The sequence below is a fragment of the Frieseomelitta varia genome, unplaced genomic scaffold, assembly GCF_011392965.1.
Source record: "Frieseomelitta varia isolate USP_RPSP 00005682 unplaced genomic scaffold, Fvar_1.2 scaffold_461, whole genome shotgun sequence".
NCBI lineage: Eukaryota > Metazoa > Arthropoda > Insecta > Hymenoptera > Apidae > Frieseomelitta > Frieseomelitta varia.
The window spans coordinates 68180-85469 of NW_025110214.1; the positions used below are offsets into that span (position 1 = coordinate 68180).

General features: G+C 42.9%; 1 long non-coding RNA gene across 1 annotated transcript; it reads left to right on the forward strand.

The window, feature by feature from the left end:
- Nucleotides 1–1332: 1332 nt before the first annotated feature.
- On the forward strand, nt 1333–14297 carry LOC122532618. The gene is made up of 3 exons (XR_006307547.1): nt 1333–1459; nt 13253–13260; nt 14288–14297. It is a non-coding gene; the product is annotated as an uncharacterized LOC122532618 (long non-coding RNA).
- The last annotated feature ends 2993 nt before the right edge of the window (nt 14298–17290 follow it).

Here is a 17290-nt window from a genome sequence, read left to right on the forward strand (position 1 = left end):
TTTTTCGGGCCGGTGGAGGGGGGCGTGTACACACCTCTCCACTTTCCTCCCGATTCTTCTTCACCCTCGACCCTCATTCGGCCTTTTCTTCGCGCAATCAAATTACTCGTACGTCGTTTCTGTCGTTCACCGTTGCCTCGCCTTCGCTGCGTAGAAACTGCGCTCCTCGTTCCTGCTTTCGACGACGAATTTTCACGACGGTGTTCCGCGAACGTCCGACTCGTCTCGTAAATAAAAGCGTCCTCGAGCGCGCGTAAGAAGCGGGAAGAGAAACTGGTAGAGCGATTTCCGGCCGAAGGTTCCGCCATTGCGCGTAATTTTCGATATATCGCTCCCGATCTTGTTTTTTTTCGTCGTATCCACGTGGCGCGTATTTTACTCGTCGTGCAGAAACTTTCAAATCGTCATGAGAAACTGGCACCGATAGCAGTACCCTGTGTATCCGTCTCGTTCTACGCAGAAATGCCGCCAATTGTTACGTTCCCTTCGTACATAAACACGGTCCGTCCTGTTACGTGCACCGTTCCCTTGTCGAGCTTCGCCTTTGACACCAACCGCGATGTTTATCTCGCCCGAGTGGCCTGGACACACTCGAGGCACACGCGTGCACCGCGAGAACCGTGCGATGCGAACAAAGAAAACGAAAAATAAAAAGATAGAAAAGAGAGAGAGAGAGAGAGAGAGACGAGTCGGAAACAACGATCGCAACAGCGCGATACAACCGTACCGCGACACGGCTCGCACCACACTGAGAGTGATCGCTGGCGCGTCACATTCACGGCGATGCGCAGACGCGGGTTGCGCACACGCTGCTGCGCGCAACGCGGCGGCAACCAGCCCTGCGATGCGCGCTCGCTAACACGCACTCACGCAGGCGCGATATGCACGCACCCACACGAATCTGGGCCCTCTCACACACTACTTTCTCACTCTCTCTCGCTTTATCCATCTATCTTTCTCTCTCTCTCCTGTTTCTCGTATACGTGCCGCGGGTGGCAGAGGTCCGCGAACGACCAAGGATGAGAGGCGAGGAAAAGAGAGAAGAAAGATCGAAAGGGAAGGGACGAAACAGACCCGTTAGTTCTCAGAAGTGGACCGCCACCGCTCGCCGCCAAACCTGTAACCACGTACCGACCGTGGTGGTTCTCTTTCCACTCGCTACCACCGGCGTGCCTCGCTCTGGGCCCTATTACTCTTTTCGCTACACTTACGTGTCCTTCTGACACGCGAGACGCGCGCACACACACACACACACACAAATATATGCTCGACGACCAAATATAGGAGCGTCTCGACGATTGGGAAATTAGAAACAACCTTCATATCTCTTCTTCTCGTCGCTATATACCACATTATATTTCTCTCTGTGCGTTCATTCAGTTCTGTGTTACGTTACTTTATAACGATATGCGTATATCGGGCGATATCTACGCGTAGCGCGATAAACGAACAAGCGCGCGTGTTCTGTCGCAAGCTGACCGGGCATTGATTAGATACGAGTATTTACTCGAGTGACGAATACATACCGATGTCATGTGTTTTTCACAAGAGAGCCGACGATACGAAGCGGAGAGGAACGGACGAAGGGGACCCGTAAATACTTTGACGTCGATGAAATTGGGAGAAAAACCGGTTATCGCCTCTCTCTATCGGGTGAAAAAAGGAGAGGAAAAAATTAAAGAAAGAGAGAGAGAGAGAGACAGAGAGAGAGAGAAACGCGGGAATCAGGCGTTTCGCCAAAACGCGACCTCGACTAGCTTTTCTTGGTCGAGTAAAAGCGGCGAGTGGCGATTGGTCGAAGACGTAGAGTCACCCATCGGGGATCAACATTTCCTTTCTTTCACGGAACGGGGGCAGCGTCGTGGGTGGCACGCACCACGTACGTACATACACAGCGTGCGTATCAACGAAACGAGAAAGTTTCGTAAAAGAATATTGTCAAACTCTTCTATTTCTGGTATAAGACTATAAAAAAATCCGTGGAAAATTTCCAGTTTTCCTAAGCTTCAAACTTTCAATATATACATTAATTAATTACATTTATATAAATACATATTGTCAAACTCTTCTATTTCTGGTATTAGACTATAAAAAAACCCGTGGAAAATTTCCAGTTTTCCTAAGCTACAAACTTTCAATATACATTAATTAATTACATTTATACAAATACATATTGTCAAATTCTTCTATTTCTGGTATTAGACTATAAAAAAATCCGTGGAAAATTTCCAGTTTTCCTAAGCTTCAAACTTTCAATATACATTTATATAAATACATGTTGTCAAACACTTCTATTTCTGGTATTATACATATTGTCAAACTCTTCTATTTCTGGTATAAAAAAACCCGTGGAAAATTTCCAGTTTTCCTAAGCTTCAAGCTTTCAATATACGTTAATTAATTACACTTATATAAATACAAATAATTTAATATATATCAATGTCAATTAGAATAAGAATATTATCATTTACAATCACAATGTTTTCAATCTCGACTTACGAATAAGTATTCCTAAAGTATTTTCGAATATTTTTCAACAACGACCACGTTTCCATCGAGTAGCCTCGCGGAATATCGCGTGAAAAATCGGTATAAAAAAAAAAAAGAAAAAAATGGAGGAAATCGACAACCGTTTCAAAAGTGTGAGATTCCTCGAGCCGAATTCCGGTGCAGAGGACCGGGAAAACGCTGGTTTCGTGCATGTGTCCCATTCCTCTCATGATACACACACATACACACACGGGCGGTCTAAAAACTGCAAGATTCATTAACGGTTCCTCGACACGGAGGCTGCCGCACACGTGTGTGTACACCGGCGTACATTCCATCGGTCGCGCTCGTGTGAACGACCGTAAGGTGTACTTGTACACACAGAGAGAAAAAGAGAGAAAGAGAGAGACATCGAGACGAAAGGTGGGGAGAGACAGATATCTCAGAGATAGATGTCGAGTGTGCGTAAAAAGGAAAGAAACAGGAGAGATAGAGAAAAGGATTATACGCGAGCAACGACCGACAGAGAGAAAGAGACACAGCACAACCGTATACATACATATTTGATGCGCACGGATCGCTTGCTAGACGGCAGACCTTGTCTATCGTCATCATCGAGGTACGCGAGGAACGTACGAGAGTTATTAAGGTCAGTGGTGTAGCGACGATCGCGACGTTGTCCCGGGGAACAACACGCGCCGATAATTCCCGACTTTCGTGCGTGTCTGCCTATTCGCAGACTGGATCCGATTGTTCGTTAAAAGATCGTTTCTCTAATCGCGTTGCACGCGTATAGTTTCGAACGCACTGTACGTAATCCGGTTTGAACCGATCGATTTACAGCAACAACAACAGTTATAAAACAACGCGTACCATTTCCTCGAGCAAACGTTCCGATTGTATCTCGTCACCGCATCGATAGAAACGAGAAAATCATAATAATTGCTCATTTCAATTTATTAATCCGGCTTCGTTATTCGAGTGTCGATGTCTGCCATCGTTCGTTTCTTTCGACGATCGACGTGAACACGCCACGCGCATCGTCGATTTACCTTTCACCGTCGTGCTCTTCGAGACGAGGAAAGAAAGTAGATCGCTCGGAGACGCTTCGAGTCTAAAATCTAACGTAACCGAGAGAACGAAGGATGATTAAAAGTTGCAACTTTATCGTCACGGCTGATCGAACGGAGCGTAATAATCAGCGATCGCGGCGAAAGGTTTAATCGCGATCTCGATCGAAAACTTTAATAATAAACGTTCCGGCCCGTTTTAACCGTGCAATTTACATCTCGGTCAACAATGTGGCATATCGTGAACGTGACCACGCGTTTCTGTCCATTCCATTCGATACGTATGTACATGCGCCGTCGTTATGCTCGGCTCGGTTGCGACGCCAATGCGAGGAGATCGCGCGGAGGCGCGCCTAACCTATAAAGAGACACGGAAACGTGATGGAATGCCCGCGTCACCGTTCCATCCTACTGTGTCTTTCCTTTGTTAAATCAATCTCGAATCATGAAATAGAATCATGAAATAGAATCTCTTTCATGTTCGTGGGATAAAATTCTTCAAAGTTTTTCAAAATTTTCCAACGCTACGTGCAGCACATCAGTTATAATTTGAAGAAATTGTCAAGACATTTTGATCGATTTAAACTGTTCAAATTAAAAATAAAGGAGGAGTTTATTTCCACAGTGCATTTCGCATTAATGTAATAAAAATATTATATATCGAAAAGTACTTTTCTTTGCCAGATTGCATTGCATATCAAAAAAATCGGAAAGATACTTCGATCGCAGTTCTTCCTTGTCGAAACAAGGCTGTAGTACCTGCTTACACGCGAAAGAGAGAAAGAGAGAGAGAGAGAGAGAGAGAGAGAGAAAGAGAGAATAGGAAGCAGAAGAGAGAACACGGAGAGAAAAGATTTATCCGCTGGATGCGTGACGACGAATGAAGAGAGATTCGCTCGATGAATCACTGCACCGCGAGCCATCCTTCTCTCTCTTTCTCTCCTTTCTCTCTCTCTCTCTCTCTCTCTCTCTCTCTGCTCGTTCCCCTTTTTCGTTCCGGAGTTCTTCCACCTGACACACCGGGGCACTTAAGGCAACAACGACACCCATCCGCGACCAAAAGGGAAGACGAATGCCCGCTATCACGGATTTCGTAACGTTGGCTGCCGCGATCTTTCCGTTGGTTGGAAGGAAAAACGCCGCGCGTGCTTTCGTTTTCAAGATATTATCGCTTAAAGTTCTTTCTTAACGCCGATTCTTCTTGTTAACCATACACGCCTCCACTACTCCTGGTTTTTCTTTTCACGGTATATATACACGTGCATTTCCCTCATTCTGCATGTCTCTGTTTCTCCCCGTGCGTATATTCACTTACAATCTGCTGTTTGTAGTCAGATGAAAATACGGAATACAATTCGTTTGATTGTTTTATTTCGTGCTCAACGCTGCGGGCGGGGATCGCTTGTTTGCTTTGTAGGGGACACGACCCAGGCAACGTTATATATAATTTATATTATAATATATTATATATTATGTCACATAATATATTATTATATATTATATATTATAATGTTATATAATATATTATTATTATATATTATAATGTTATATGATTTTTCAAGAAGTAGGGAAATTGTTTCCTGACGTTACTAGAGGCATTCTCATTTTATTTAATAAAATACCTCGAAAGTGAAAAAATAATTAATAATTTTAATTATTAATGAAATAATACACCTGTTAAATGCTATACACACTCTTGAACCCTTTCAATCACGTATTAAATAATTCAAAAGATACGAGAAAATACAGGCTTATATGTTTATCAGAGCATACCGTCCTCAATGTGTTACTATAGATATAAAATAAATAACAGTTAAAATCTAAAATACGTAATAAACAGATTCTTAAATATTACTGTAAAAAATATATAGTAATATTTAATATTTGGGAATATTTTGAATATTTAAGAATATTACTGTAAAAATATATAGTAATATTTAAGTAGATAAGTAAATTAAGTATATTAAGCAGTTATAGTATAGTAAATTAAGTATATTAAGTAGTTATAGTAAATATATAGTAATATTTAGGAATATTACTGTAAAAATATATAGTAACATTTAATATTTAAGAATATTACTGTAAAAATATATAGTAACATTTAATATTTAAGAATATTCTGTCAATGTGAATTAAAAAAAGTGCACACACGCATTGCACAAAGTATTGCCCGTTGCTCCAAAAATGTGCAGGCCTCTTTCTCTGGAAGAAGGTTAGGCGCGCCGAGCGCGGTGCGCAATGTGTTTTAAAACAAGTACAAAAAAAAAAAAAAAAAAACAGAAGATCACGAAAATCAAGCGTTTCGTCCAACGAATGGAATATCGATATCACGATTAGTTTTCTTTTCATACTTGTGGAAAACTTGTTCTCGTGCATTTTTCACGAGAATTCGAATTATTTCAATCGCGCACACGCAGAAAAGGTAATTTAACTCTTTACGATCGCCGATCTCTCTCGTTGTTTCGCGCCTCTGATCTTTGCTCGTTTGGTCGCGCGTCTCGCGCAGGTGACGCCCGGCCACCTCTTCTCTTTGCTTCGCGTAAATGGGACACGGCTGTTTCTGGCGCGGTACCGACGCACAACGACAGGCTCTTTATTTACGGGAAAAGGCGCCCAGGGAAGGCACGCTGTTGTATATACCCTCCTCGTAGCCAGTGCTGGAAATCTAGAAACGTTCGATGGCCACGCTGCGTCATCAACGAGCGAGTCGAGTTTCACCTGTCAGCCCAGATAAACGGGGGGAGGGGGGAAAAGCCTCGCTAGAACGGAAGTCGAAGGCGTTCCACGTTCCAGCGGCTTATTACGAAATGTTATTTAACTTGTTCGAGCCTTGGCTCTCGTTACGAGACAATCTCGGAAAGTTAATGAAACGGGAATTGTTCTTGTTTGTGATTTAAATTATATCGCGTAACTACGTTCCTTAATCGCACTTGACAACTATCAGTGTCAAAGGAAAAAAAAAAAAAAAAAGGGACATTTCCTTGTCTTTCTTCTATTACCAGCGTGTATGTATATCTATGTTACAATGTCTTGAATTTGTAAATAAAATTAGTAATATGTTAGGATTATATATTCTTTATTGTTACAGCGTGTTCAGCCCGAGTACGTGAGTAAATAAAAGTGTCGAAAATATTTTCGTAAATATATCGGAAACGAGGGGAGCGTATTCGAAAATCGAAATCGGCGAGAATGTTCCAAACTTCTAATTACCGATTAATATTTATTTACCAGTCTCCTCGTATCTACTCATACTTATTTACAGTATTGGCCAGGCGAGAGCATGCTACTAATGTTGTTTTCTAAAAATGCAAAATCGCTTTAATAGACCGCACTTTCGTTTCTTTACTGTCACTGTATTTATTTACCCGCTTCGCCGACATATTTCCGACTGCACTAACGTAACGATTCTATTCCGGACGGAATAGTCAAGAACAGTATCACAGCGTCATTGGCCTCTCTGCTCGTGATTCCAAACGGGCCGCGTTATCAGTTAAGAAGGGAGACGTGTTGCTCTTGGAAGGAACCAAACCATGCATCAAAGAAGAAAACGCAGGCAGAGAGAGAGAGAGAGATAGAGAGAGAGATAGAGAGATAGAGAGAGGGAGAGAGAGAGAGGCAGCAAGCACCCGCGGGGCTAATCACGACGACTCGTGGCGCCTTAATTGGTACTCGCACGCGTGGCTCAGGCTTAAGAGTCGCAGCGAGAGAAGCAGATGCATCCCAAGATGTTCACAACAGGAAACTCCTCCTCCCTCGCTTCCCGCTTCTGACATTCCAGCTTCTACACATATTTATGCGAGAGACCTTCCATCTTCCCTTCCATCTGACTTCTCGAAACCCTACGTATATCACTCTTCTTCCTTCTCTCTACTATTTCCCTCCCTTTCTCCTTTCCTCCTCGTGTGTTTTTCTTATCCTTCTCGCATGCACGAATAGTTAGATCCTCGTGCAGCGACGACGACGACGACGACGACGACCGGGGGATTCGATGAATGGACCGAGCGTCGGACGAGGGTAGAGTTGGAAAAGAAGGGCGTCAATGAACCGAGAGTTGCGTGAGCGCAATTATCGTTCGTAGCACGAGCGACCGGAGCTCTCTCTCTCTCTCTCTCTCTCTCTCTCTCTCTCTCTCTCGGAGGGACGTGATGGAAAAAGGACCGAGATCCAAGCTGTAATGTATAGTACCTGGGGTGTTTAGTCCGTGATCGCGCGAACTCGACCACCAGGACTGTACGAAGGTTTCTTTTTGTTTCGGCTCGATATTGGCGTACGAGACAATAGCTGCGATGATAGATGAGATGCGGTTGGATGCGGTTTTCTGTGGCACGAATAATGAGGATTCGGCTTTGGTGGGAATTTGGGACACGAGCTTCCCCTCAAGAATCAAACTGATCAACCCTTGAGTGAACTTTCAATTTCGGTGGAGTTTACGTACCGAGCTGACAAATGAAAATGTTTCTTACGAGCGCAATTAAGCAATAACGTCGACGCGGCTATTAATTCAGAGTTGGCTACAGCCGCAAGAAACAAATGGTAATAACGCGGTTGTGTGTAATACAATCTTAAGAAGATTGCAGGATTTTCTACAAAAGTGGCGAATTTTAAAGCAAATCTGACTCTTCGATATCGCAACACACGAGAGAATCGAGGAAACTGTTCAACTGTCTCACACGTGACACAATTGCAAATATTTATTTTCAATAAAATGTTGAAAACACGTGCCTTTCGTATTTACACGGCAGAAACGCAATCCTGATTAACTAATCAAGTTCATTCCAAGTTCTTCGCTGTACAATTTTACACGGTCAAAAAAAAAAAAAAAAAAAAGAAAAGAGGTGAAAAACTAACGTTTTTAGTTTACGAAGCTGATCAACAAACAGTTTGAGAAAAAGTGTTGGAAGAGATTTCTAGTGAATCAGCGTTTCGCGAGGATCGATGAGATGGAACGGGAGATAATAACGCGCGGCTGATATACGCTGACTTTGAATGAATGAACCGCAGGGAAATGTCAATGAGTGCAATTATCATTGTAGAACTCGTATGCAGAAAAGGCGCATGCGTGGTCGTTTCACCGTCCTCGTGCGAACCGTTCGTTAAAAAAGCGCGAAGGGAAGACAAGTGTATTACAGGCTGCGAAACTAATGCTGTATATCTGTAAACGCGTGCGCGGTTATTGTTACTCTCAATACTGGCAAGCGTGGATACGCTCGATGATTTGTGAAGCCATCCGTGTTCGCGTCGGCTGGCAACTGCCGTAATTTGTCCGCTATTTTCAACAATTTCACAGTCACACTGCCGTCCGAACCCTCTTTCTTTAAGTCGAACTCGAAAGAAATTGATCTAAATGCGATAACATTAGGTAAGTTTCAACGTTCAGATTCAAATTCGCGTCATTTTCCATTGCACTCGGCGTGAGTATTAAAATTTTGCACAAGACTGAAAGAGAGATTTTACATATTTCGCAGCTTCGTCGAAAGGCCTAATCTCACAATACTGCCCCTGTCGCGTCGAGAATGTTTTTGTTCCAAAATTGTAATATTTTTTCAATTTCAAGTGTATTCAAGTAGAACAAAATGGGCAAAGCACAACTGACAAATTTATTACTTCTCAATAATTTCAATAAAAAGAAAGCGACGAATTATCGCATACGGTCACTCGTTGTGGTCCGCAGTCAGTTGCCAGCGCAGCTAAGTGGTTAAAGTTGAAATTACCTCTTCGACTAATGGTTTCTCAACATAGAATGATACTTTTTTTAAATGAAGAACTGTGTACAACAACAAAACGACATTCTATTATCATTATATTTATTATTACATTACATTCTATCATATACTATCCTATTATCTCTCTGGAAATGTAACTTTAGCTTGAAACGAAACACCGCGTATACATAACTGTCCTAAATTCTATTTTCGTGGAATCTACGAGACACCCAGAGAAACTTATTCTTTTTTTTTATTTTACCAAGAATCGAAAACTTTAGCACGCGTTTCTCACCGCGGAACGTCAATAAACCCAAGCGCCATCGTTCGCAAGTGGCCGGCGTCGTTTTAACGATTCGCGCGGCAGAACGACGCTCTAAGTCCTAAGTAAATCCCTTGGGGCTACAGAGAGAGGGAAAGAAAGATGACGAGGAGGGAGCGAGAAAGAGAGAGAGAGAGAGAGAGGGAGCGCGCACGCAGCTAGCTCCGCAGACATTGGCCGCGAGTGTGGTGAGTGCTTACTACGCACTACGTTGGCTACGTTGGCTACGTTCACGGTGGCCGTATGAATGTACGGTTGCCTGGCGTACGTACGACGGCGCGGCGACGCGCACGTTTTGCGGCGTGCATTCATAAAGTGGCGGACACGTAGCGTGCGCGTGCGCAGTTCGTCGCCTTCTTCGTTGCCACTCCTTCCTCTTTTCTTCCTCGTCGTCACCCTTCCTGCGACTAATACGGCCTCCTAGCCACCCTCCTCGCGGCCGCCCGTATCCTGTACACACTTTTTACATCCGCTAACTAGCGCCGCCGCGCCGCTTACCCATCGACGATTCATTCAATCGTTTCTCCTCTCCTCTCCACCTCCTACTATTACTCCTACTCCTACTCCTACCTCGCGCCGATTCTCGCATCGCCACTCCGTTTCGCGTGGCGTAGTATTTTTACGCGACGTGCGCTTTCCTCTCGTTGATCACGTGATCGTTGTCAACGCGCATCGAGAATAGGAAACACGCGGCGGGGGGTCGCGTCGTCGATCGATTTCGCAACTACAGGGAAGACAAGGATCGATTTTCAGGGATTTTCGATGTTTCGGCCGTTGGAATTTACCTTGGGAATGATGGTTCTTCTCTCTGTATCACAGCGTTGCGAACGGAGTTGTTTATTTTTAGACGAGCCCGATATGTTAATCGTACGACCGAAGCTTCTGGAAGTTTCCCAATTTTATCTTGCTACTAAGTGCCGATAGAATTAACAAATTTCAAACTTCTTCGTGCCTCTGATGGTACTACGTGTTTCGCGCATGACAGAGATATCTTTACGATCAGTAACGAAGCTTTGAAAGCAACATCCTACGTTTTCGACTACCTTACGCGCGCCACTGTTGTACAAAATGGAACGAAGCTTCGAATCCTTATTATTCATTTTTTTCTTTTTGTGTCAAGACAATCCGAACGATTTTCAACAGTAAAGAGTTTACGATGTTCGCTGGTCGAATGGAAGGAAAAAAAAAAAAAAAAGAAACGTGGATACGGATGTTGCCGAGGCAAAGCACTGCTCGGCGCGAATAGTCGCTCGTTTGTTCGAGGCGTCGTGCGAGTTCGGCGCGAGTTCGTAGCGACGAACTTCTCTACGGGGTCAACGGAACCACCGGAAGTCGTCGGTGCCCAGGGTCGTCGTCGATTCTCAAATTGGTGGCCGCTGCTTGCTCTCTTGCCCCCTCGCGTTCCCCCTCTCTGCGTTATAGCCGTCCCTCTTTCTCCGGCGTCGCTCGTCGCGTTTCTTTCTTCTTCTCGCGCAGCAGCCCCTCTTTTCTGCGTGACGCGCGAGCAAGCCGTTGCCGGCACTCTCTGTAAACAGGCCACGTAATCCCCTACACCCACTTTTTCCTCCCGTCTAAATCTGTCTCATCGAAATGCGTCCGACGACGAACGGAAACCCTCGCCGTTAATTTGTCTCCGCGGCCAGACCTGGCTCCTTCTTTCCTCCCCCTAGTTTTTTATTTTTTTTTTTTTTTGGTCATGCAAACGGGACCTGAGAAATTCTTTGACGACCCCCCGCGAGACGTACAGACTCGAGGAGCTTCAAAGTTCGAGTTCAGCTACTTGGCGCTGGCAACCGACTGCGGACCATAACGAGTGACCGAACCGTATAAAATGATCCGTCGCTTTTGAACTCGTGTCGGTGGATAGAAAATTATTAACAAGTAACGAACTTGTCATTTGTTTTCCCTGGGTTATACATTTGAATATACTTTGAAACTGTTGTAAGAAAATGTTGCAATTCGGGACAAAAAAATTATCGACGTGCGTGGCAAGAGGTTAATTTCCCAAGTTCTAACAATCTCGAGTGAAGAAATTAATAGCCTCGAGGATAAATTTAAATGACATCGGTTTTTCTACATTTCTTCAATGGAATTGATGCCGTAAGGCGTAAACAGAGACTTTGCCCGGGGGATTATACTAGCTGTTGCAACAAAAACAATCCCCCCGGGGATCTGTGCGAAGGGAAAAGAAAGCGCAAAAGCCTGGCAAAGTTCAAGAAGTCGGCACCGGCCACGCTGGTGAATGACTCGATCGCTGGCATACGAAGAACGTGCGTGCGTAGGGTGTCCCATCGGTGACGTCACGCCAGAGAAGGTACGCACACAACGATCCACGCACACGCGCGGAAGTATAGAACAACGTAAGTCGCGTGTAACGTTCGCCTCACTATCTTCGTATCCAACTATAAAACTCCTGCTCTTCATATTTTTTTAAATATCTCGCTATCTCTTCATTTTTAATAAAATTTTTAAATCTCACCATCTTGAGAGTATATATATATATATATATATATATATAAAATTGTAATACAATAATAATAATATACTAATAATCGTAATAATAATAATAATATACTAATAATCGTAATAATAATAATAATATACTAATAATCGTAATAATAATAAGAATAATATACTAATAATCGTAATAATAATAATAATATACTAATAATCGTAATAATAATAATATACTAATAATCGTAATAATAATAATAATATACTAATAATCGTAATAATAATAATAATATAATAATAATCGTAATAATAATAATAATATACTAATAATCGTAATACTCGCTCCATTATCACTTCAAACACGATCTTGTACGACATGTATTACGATTATTAGTAAGAGCTGAACTGATTTAGAGAGTATTGCGAAATTTACTGAATCTTCAAATAGTCGCATGAAAGAAAAATTTCGAATCTATTGTATACGCAACATTGATTGAACATGCTGAAATACTACGAAATGGAAAAGAGCAAGGCTTCCGACAAATTCGAGAAACACCAGGAATGATAGAGATGCGCGTGCAGGCTTGTCTTAAAATGCAAGGTAGTCATTTCGAGCATCTTTTGTAAAAGTAATTGAAACAGAGAATTAATTACATCTCATAAACGAAGACAGACAGGACATATATTTATATGACACTTTTTTCATTATTTTTAGGCGTACAGCTTCTGAAGTGGGTCCCACAAGTTACGAAACACCCTGTACATATATATATATATATAATAAATTGACGTATCAGCTTTTCAAGTATTATTTAATTTTTTCCACTTCCCGAACACGATACGTACACATTCTGATTTGAACGAGATCTTCTTGCTTTTATCATTTGGGCACATTTCGACCGTGTACGCTTAGAGAACTCTTGCCAATAAAAAGCGCAAGTAACAGCTGCTCTTCCCCGTACCAATAGCTCGGAAATTGTAAATTCGAAGTTAGCGCGAGCAAACGGGAGCGAAAAGGGGGAAAAGAGTAACGCCGCGTCGTAAAGTAAAGTAAAGTAAGCGCCGTTCTAGACGTACTCGAGCATGGACGTAACGTCACGGACAGAGAGGTGTAACGCAACGACGATGGAGACGGACAAAGAACGACAGAGGGACGAAACAGAGAGGGGGGGGGGGGAAGGAATACACACGCGTGCGCGCGCAGCCATGTGTAGGACCGGAAGTATGAGTATCCGGCCAGACTCGTGTGGGCTTCTCTACGAACGACGCTACTACACTCTCGCCTTTCCTCCCTCTCTCTGGTGATCTCGTGACAGGAAAACGTTACTCGGCTTGTTCGCGTGCGAGCGCCGTTTCTATACTTCCCTATACGGGAGAGAAGGTTCGTCAATGACGGGTGGTGTCGCGGCGGTCGAAGCGGGATATCGGCGGCAAAGTGAGAGGAGGAAACGAGACGCACGGCGCGCGAAAAACGATCTCATCAGAAAAACGTCGAAAAAAGAAATTCCGATAATCTATCAGTACCATGATTTTTCATTTTGACAGCTGTTTCCTATAGCTTCTGATTAATATTGACTGTATTCAATGGAAGAAATATTAATTGAAAGTTTATTAAATTTAATTCTTACCTTCATCTCCTACCAAATGAAAGATAACGAAAGAGTTATTATCACAGGGTTTAGTTAATAAGGATATGTAGTAAATTTTTTTAAAAGGCGTTTGGACAAATTTCGTACTGTATATTAATCGATACTTGCTGCTACAACTGTAGAGCGCGAAATTTTCTCTGCTATTTTTTTTTTTCTTTTTTTTTTTTTTTTTTTTTTTTTTTTTGAAATGAATCGATAAACCTTCAAACTTGATTCTCTCGAACGAACTCTGAACGAGTTTCATGCATTCTTTTTCGCGTAGTCACCTCCTCGGTCGGTTTGCGGCGTAGCCACCCTGTATAACGCGTCGCGGCGTTCACAGGATGAATCGATCGACGCCACAGGCCGCGTGTGCGTAGGCGGTGTGGCGCTTTCTTCCAGGAAACCGGCGATCGTCGAGGAAATATACACGAATTCAGCGGGGCGTAACGCGGCTAATCAGCCCGCTCGATCGGGGTTAGAAACGTTGCTCCAATTAACGCAACAGACTCTGTCTTTATTTCGCACGCACGTTCCGAAGCCGTGTGTGTGTGTACGTGCGTGCGTGCGTAGAAAGAAACGAAATGATATTCGTTTTGATCGACGACGCGTGACCGATAGGACACACGTCGTCGTTCGATTAATTCTTGAAACGATCGAGCGTGGATGTGGGAAAAACGACGTATGGACGAAAATTCAAATTGTCAAATCCTTCGCGATTCATTTTCTAATCCTTCTGAACAAATTTCATTATCAAGTGAATTTGTTTCTCGAAGATTTTCATTTTGTTGTAATTAAGTACTTCAATCAAATATTATCATTTTTTATGTTATTGTGCAATACTATTAATAACAGTTGGATAATGTATGTAGTAATAATAATTCGAATTAAATAAATTTTATACAAGTCACGATAGAATATGCACAACGTTCTTGTTCTCCTGACTAGAGCTGAAACACACTTTTCAATTTTCCATCGCGAAATCAATGAAGAAGAGAGAGAGAAAAAAAATGTTGTATATAAATATTTATGTATAGTGACTACGAAAGATACTTGGCACGCCATTATACTTATTGTATACATTTCCACATTAATTAATCAACTATTTTCATAAAACAACGAAGATTTGATACCTAAGGAAAAATTTCTTCGCTGGATGATCAATGTACAAATGTATACGTAGTCACTGTACACGACCGGTGGATGCATGCGCCTCGGCCCGGCCATGGCAGCGATCTAGAAAGATCCCCATCCAAGAATCTAATTTAATATTGAAGAATTCCGAGGGCACGCAAGAGGCGTCGATCTTTGAGGCGCCGCCGTTTAGAGATGCATTATGCTGGAAGGCAGCCGACAATGGTCTATCGGAGACAGCCGGAGCGAGAGGATAAATACGCGGCGTGGTATACACGGAGGATAGACGAAGAAAAAAAAAAAAAAAAGAAAGAAAGAAAGAAAGCGAAGGAGAGGGAAACGGAGTAACGCGGTGAGTAAAGAGGAGAAGAGGAAGAAGGGATGATTGATTCTAGACGCTTGAAGAAGAACGTTAAAGAAAATTGAAAGGTGCAAAGGAGATGGAGAGCTAGATGGCTAGACGAAAAGGAGGATGGGTAGAAGGAACTGGCCTCAGACCCAATATGATAATTGAGTATGGAGAACGATGTGAACGTAGCACCTTGTAGGACCTTCGTGCGGCCATTCTAGCCCTCCCGCTGTCGGGACCACCTCGAGAACGCCATCGACTTTGTACGTGAAAACATCAAAGACCCTAACCTCTGCCTTTTACCCTTCTCTCTCTCTCTCTCTCTCTCTCTCTCTCTCTCTCTCTCTGTGTTCCCTTATCGTCGCGCTCCTTGTCCAATCGACGTCGTTCTATGCCTTTGAACCTCGTTTGCTCTTGTTTCATTATGTTTCGGCTGTGAACACGCTCGTCTTCGCGTCAACAGTCATCGGCTACTCTCGCTATGCGTGTGTGCATTGCGAACGCTTGTGTACGCGAGAGATATTGAACGATAGTGTTAGGTAGCATCGGGATGTGAAAATAGAAGAAATGTATTTTAAGAAATGTTGTATACATCTGAATGTACTGTATTTTTAAACCGCTTGGCGCCGGCAACTGATTGCGGACCATAACGAGTGACCGGGCCGCATATACAATAATTCGTCGCTTTCTTCTCGAATTCCTCGGTTAGAAATTATTGAGAAGTAAGAAATTTATTATTTGTTTTGTTTCACTTGAAACTGAGAAGATATTACAATTTTGGAACAGAAAAATTCGACGACGTGCGTGGCACGCCACTCCGAAGAAAGTACTATTGCCAGACGCTATTCACGCGTTATGTGAGAAATATTTGTCGCTTCGTCATACAATTCGACGAGATTTCATTTAAGTCGGCCAGCCAGTATAATGTAAGTCAGAGTATGGCATATAAGTGTATCTACATCTTTGCCAAGCTCCTTTCAATCCGTTTATTTTCCCGCAATTCTCTGCTGCTCCACCCCTCGCAGGAGCCCCCGCGAGTTTCAAGTCATCCTGATTCCACGTACCGTGAATTTGAATCCGCGCCAAATTCTCAGTTACGACGACGACTATTCGCATGATCGATTGAAATCGGCGCGAGAGCGACGTCTCGCTTGGTCGATTCCGCTCGATCGGACGCTCGCTTCCGTTCTGCATTCGTTCATGCCGCGGAATACTTCATTTCCTGCAGCCACGCGGCTAATGCCACTCTACCGATGAGAAACTGGCCTTCGATCGACGACAGGATGGATCGTCGCACGAAACCGGTCTGGCAGACCGTCATCCACTATCGAATGACACCGTGATTCGCGATAGACAAAAGGTACGTGGCAGTGGGAAAGGTGCACAGTGCTCGTTTTATTCACGCGGACCAGCGTTTTCGCACCAGGTATGCAGCGTTCCGGAGAGAATGCCGAGAAATAACGTCTCTGCGTGGCAAAAATCTTTATAGTTCCTTTCGCAAGATGTTGGCACTTTATTTGTGAACGAGCAAATAAATATCATAACATATTGTACAAGGTGATTTTGATCACGTAACTTGCACACCTGATGCACCGTTTAATACAAAATTGATATGCCATATTTTGCCTCCCTTGGAACCAATTTTTTATTGGATTGGCACTATTATATTTAAAAGTTACTTCAGATGTGCATGTTATGTGAATCACCCTGTATTTCGGAGCAATATTGCTAAATTGCATTATTGCCGGTGTTCTGAGATATTGGCTGATTTGCCGTTTAGTAAATTAAAAGTTATGTTACACGTTTATATAGACTTTTCTACTACTGTCTGTCGTTATTTTATTTATACTTTCGTTTCGTACTGTTGCTACTGCTCAATTACGTTTGGATTTCACTTCAACGCCAGGACTGAACCTGGATGACTGAAATATAAAATTTATAGCAAAGGAATGAAAATGAAGGAACACTAGCTCCCGCTTATATACTTTACCAGAAACCATTCGAATCACTAGAAATACACCATTGCAAATACATAAAATTTCCTTTTTCATGAACAATTCTAAACTGGTCATTTCGACCATTTTACTAGTTCCAGCGTTAAGCAAGATAACCGTTACATTTCTTCCAAGCTTGACTAACAC